This window comes from Hipposideros armiger, unplaced genomic scaffold (assembly GCF_001890085.2).
Source record: "Hipposideros armiger isolate ML-2016 unplaced genomic scaffold, ASM189008v1 scaffold_336, whole genome shotgun sequence".
Taxonomy (NCBI): Eukaryota; Metazoa; Chordata; class Mammalia; order Chiroptera; family Hipposideridae; genus Hipposideros; species Hipposideros armiger.
In genome coordinates, this window is record NW_017731686.1 from 1,723,584 (window position 1) to 1,729,038 (window position 5,455).

Consider the following 5,455-nt stretch of genomic DNA (forward strand, 5'->3'; position numbering starts at 1 on the left):
GTGCAGAATCAACAGCATTATTACAAAAATTTCCAGGAAACACCAAAGATAGGTGGTCCTTCCTTCAGTCCTGAAATGAAGTAGGCTGCAATACGTTAATTGTTGAATTGTGTAAGAATGGGGAGGATGAATACAGGGCTGTTCATGACCCAAAGGGTAAGGAAAAGAGTTTGGGAGTGTTACCAACTGAACTGTGCAAACACCCCCCTCCCAAGTTCATATGTTAAAGCTCTAACCCCCAAAGTGGCCTTTATAAATGAAGTGTGGTTATTATGACATAGTGAATAACACCTCTCTGAAAAATACTTACATTTTGGAGAGGTTTGGTAGAAATTAAGATATATAGTTTCTAATACTCGCCTTATTTTTGCCCAAAGAAAGGCGAGACTTGCATGGGAAAAGTTGGAATTCCCCAAAGTAATTTGGTTAAATGGTTAGAAGCCTCATAGGCAAATCCTAGTATGGGTAATGCCAGTTAAAATTACTCCTCATTTTGTTCTCCCAAGGCTGGGTATTCACTAAGCGGGCCTGTTTTCTGGGAGGCAGACTTTCCTCATCAGACCAAGTCTCAAAGGGAAGTTATGGTCTGAGTAGTAAGTTCTCCTCAAATATTTGGGAGAAGTCAGTAAAATTAAATAAAAATATAGTATTTAATAGCAAAGATGGAAACCCAGTTCAAATTAGCTTGATGGGCTAGTTCATGTGGCTCAGACAGTTGAAGGAAGAATTGTAAGAACCAAAACCTTGTGACAGGAAATGGGACCCATAAGACTCTCCCTGGGTCTCTAGACCCTCAAGAGCTTCACTTCCTCCCACGTTCTTTGTCCACTGTGGTGCTCTACGGCAATGGTTAACCGAAGTGTCCAGTGTCCTTTCACGACATGATCTGGAGAGGGGTATTAGACAGTCGGGGGGAGAGGACTTTTTCCAAAGGAGTATTGTTCAGACAGAAAATTGTGTTTATTATAGTAATTCACCTGAGATCCCACAGCTAGTAAGAGGCAGAGACTTGAACCAAAATCTTCTATCTCCAAATGTTATGCTCTTTCTTCAATCATACTGATACTGATTACTTAGTCCTTTTGTTTTCAAGTCATAGAAGTAATAGTTTTGATAGCAGCAGTTGTGCTTTCTTGTTTGAAATGTAGTAGACATGCACTACAGGTTGAATTACTTTACCCTTCCTTTCTGTTAAGAATTTCCAATCTTGAGCACCTCCTACTGCTTGATCCTTCAAAATGATTCCCTGGGGCGAGTATTGGTATATAATGACATACGCCACTTCTGCACGGCAGAAGGAAGAGTATGTATGAGTTCTCATGTATCCATTCCCCCAGTCACAACAGCTTTCCACATGATGGAACTTTCCTGACTCTGCCTTTGTTTCTATCTCTCCCACATCTCATCTCCCTGCCAACTAGCCCTGAACCTCCAGCACGAGAAATAAAACTTTGCTGTATTAAACCTCTGAGATCTTTGGGTTTATTTACTATTGAAGCATAGCTAATTATATCTTGGAAGCAAAGTATTGTACTAAAATAGTGTAGTGTTGAATTAATGGTTAGCAACATGTGGTTAGGAGGCTGATGCTGAAGGTAGGAAATATAACAGTCCATGTTATGCAGTAGCAAAATACGTATTTGGTAAAACTGTTGTCTGCAATAACTTAGGAGTAAGATACTTAAAGAATTCACATCTCTAGGGGGCCTTGTGTGAAAAACAAAGTGTTTGTAGTGTGTTTTGGTTATTGTTTTATGCATTTTGTGAGGTAGTAAAGAAAAAAAGAAAGATAGATTATTTTATAAGTAGAAATAAAAGGAAATGAAGACTTCCAGAAATCCAAGACCTTGCCACATTGGAACAGCCAATTAATTTTTGCGCCCAAAGAAAGAGGTAAAATTTAAAAAGGAGTTGAGGAAAAGTCCATTAAAAGCAATTATTTTGGAAAGGAATCAGATTAACGATGTGAGCCTCATGGTATTAAAAACCTCTCAGTGGTTTAGAATTTCTGAAGGAAAAGATCAGATAAAGAATCTGGCTTCACCATTTATTACCCCGGAGAGGCTCAAATATATTGAGAGAAATTTGGGGATAAAAGAATAAATAAATACAGCAGATTTAATTTCTGTGTCTCCAAAGAAGTATAGTATGGATCTGGAACATGAAACTGATTGCCAGACAGACACTGCACCTCTGAAGTCCTCAGAGAATTATACTTCCAAGGAAACTAGTAACTTGGAGTAAAATAAACACCTGTGAGCCTTAGATAACTGAAATAACCCGTGGGTCCCCAATCTCCTATGGGAACAAAGTGAGTCCATTTGTTCAAACTGTGCATCCGCTAGGGAGGTTGAGGTATGTATGTTCAAAATATCATCAAGCATGCTTCATCCTGTTTGTAACCACTTGCTTGCACCTGCCTTAAGTGGAAAATTGGCTAGATGTGAACTGAATTTGATGTTAAACATTTTCATGTTGCTCCAAAAGAAATGGGTTACTTTGACAAGCATATGGCTACCTTGCCCAGGGCATATTAGAATATAGCGATCTAGGATCATACAGCTTAATGATGCATCTCTTAATGTTGTGACTTTGAATGAATAGAATGTGAGGTATATCGATACTATCCAGCTCCCAGCTGGAAGGAACATCTGACCTGCCACATCAATGATGGAGCAGCCGTGATTTTGGCTCTTTGACTCTCTCCAGAAAACCTTGAAATGACAACAAGCTCAAGACATTCAGCAGAGGTCCAGACAGGGGAAGACTGACTAATTTGGAGATTCAGTTTGTACACCACTTTCTCACTTTTTTATTTTATTTTATTTTAGCTTGTTTATCCACTTAGCCTTTTGAGGAAATAAATGCTAGAATTTATAAATGTTTAACCCAGTGGTTGTGTGGTTTCTTGAGTGCATATTGCTACTCAAAGAACTGGATGTTTGCTGTGACCCAGGTAAAACAGAAATTAAAATTAAAATTGAAATTTCAATTTCAACTGAGGACATAATCTATAATTCTCATTTTGGATGTGATCAAGGAGTATAATGAAAGAAAAACAAGAACCTCTCAGACTGAGGTGCTGGGGTCCTGGAGAACAAAGAAATAGGAATCTTTTCCCAGAAATCAGAGAAAAGCAATAATAGTAATAATAGTAATTATTATTATTATTATTATTATTATTATTATTACCCTTCTTACCTTCATTGTAAGGAGGTCTTTGCCACATCTGTCCAGTGAGATTTCAGAATTACTGGGCTCAGCGACTACCACCTATCTTCCCATCCTTCCCTTTCTGAATGGGAGTATTTTTTGTGGCTACTCTGTTCCTCATCTACTATTGGTGTGTTGTTGAAGGGGGGGTCATAAAAAATTTCTATTTTTGTTTATACATCTCCAGAGCAAAAGGATCACATGTGGATATGTAGTAGAGATAAGACAACTACATAAAACCTAGAGTTTGGGAACCTTGGACTGCATGTAATGACTGAAGGAATCTTGGGAGATGGGTTGAGCGTGTTCTTTGTGTGTTAAGGGAACTAAGATATTTTAGTAACCACAAGAGCTGACTGTTGTAGAAATCTTGACTGCTCACCAAATATCCCTATGCTTGACCACACTTCCCAGTTCCCTTGCAAATAGGCAGGGTGAAGTGGCTTGTTCTCACCATGGGCTGTGAGCAAAAATGATGTGCGTTACTTCCAGGCTGAAGCCAAAGAGCAAGCCCAGGTTTCCACTGTGTTCTTCTTCTCTATTAAGGCAAGTCCTCACCTGGCCCCTGGGGGCTGTGTAGAGCAGAGCCCCACCTTCTCCCCAAATCCCAAATGAGTGCAAACAAGCAAGAAACCATTATTTTGGGAAACCACTGGGACTGCAGAAAGAATTTGTTCTCTCAGCATTATCAGCTGATCCTGACTGATCGAAACCCTAAATCCTCAAAATTGGATTGTTTAGATAATAGAAATATCAGTGACAATCTCTTATGATGATATATTGAGATGTACATCACAAAGCTATGGGGAGAACAAAACAGCATTATGGCTAACTAAAATATTCTTACTTTTGCAACTTGACCTTACTCCTCACACATTTTCCAGTCAGATATCAAAGCTAGGCAGTTGTTTAGAAATGTGCTGTTTTACCATTGTGATATCATCCTAACATCTCTCTCATAAATATCAATATTTCTCTGGATAATATTCCATTCTCAGACTTCAGTGCACCCCCACATGGACAGACCCTTCATCTGTCACTAGCAAACTCAGAGAAAGTCCCCTCACCTCATCCAAACCTAGACCACAGCAAACCCAACACTAACAGGGCATTTTAAAGAAGCACAGAAATGAGGAACTGAATTGGGAATGTCAGGCACAAGGTCAGGGAGCACGAAAGATGCTTGTGAGCAGCCCACGCTTGCACCCTTGGCGTTGATTGCTTAGACACAAAGGCGTATATGGAGCAATCCTGCAAACAAATATGGAGGCAGCTGTAGTGTGAGGACCTGAAATTGAGGTGGAGTAGATGGTGCAAAATATTAGCACAATGTCAGTCAAAGTGAGTAAAAAAAAAAAAGAAACTCATCACAGAAGCCTCTGGTTTGCAGTTAACAGGCAAAAGCTTTAAGCAAAGACAATCTGGGTCCCAGGAAACAGAAGGACAGATTCAACACAGTGAAGACACATGTACTCAGTAAAAAGCTGTTTTTCTTACATAAGAATTTTAAACAGCAGAAAAAGGTGAGTATTATCATCAACAGCACAGGGATAATACTCATGAACGTAAAGGAAAATGGCGCATTTTCATTGGCACTTTGGGAAGAAAGAAATCTTTTGATATATTGAGCATATCTGTTCTAATCATCAATAAAATGACATATGACAATCTTCTCACTCTTATAAGTGCAAGTAAAATTAAAAACTGTTTTTAAAACTTTCAGAATATAAGACTATATTCTGGCAGCCAGTAGCTTTTGTTGTTGTACTTGGTGGGTCCTATGACATGATCAGGCAGGAGTACTGTGGTTTTATGTCTCAGCCTCATGTAAGTGGGGATAATTTTCCTCAAAAAGAGCTCTCAGGAAGGAGACTAAATACATATTACATACACACACATGCACCTATATACATATACTTATGGATACATATATACATATGTGTGTATATAGATATATGACTTTTTTCTACCTCACAGCTTAGAAAATACAAATAAAACTTGGCTAGGTTATCACTGATGTCATTCAAAAGTCAGAATTGATAGTGAATAAAAACTGAAAGGTACTACCAGCTGAGCAAAAGTATCCAAATTTATTGTAAAATTTTAAAAGGACTTTTAAATCATTGGCTTATGAAACACTTAGGTCTTGGTCTTGGTTTGTATTTCTGTTAATGGTTATCAAATGGAGAAAAGAAGGAAGACAAGCAGAATAATTAACATGAACATCTCAGCAGAAAAGAAA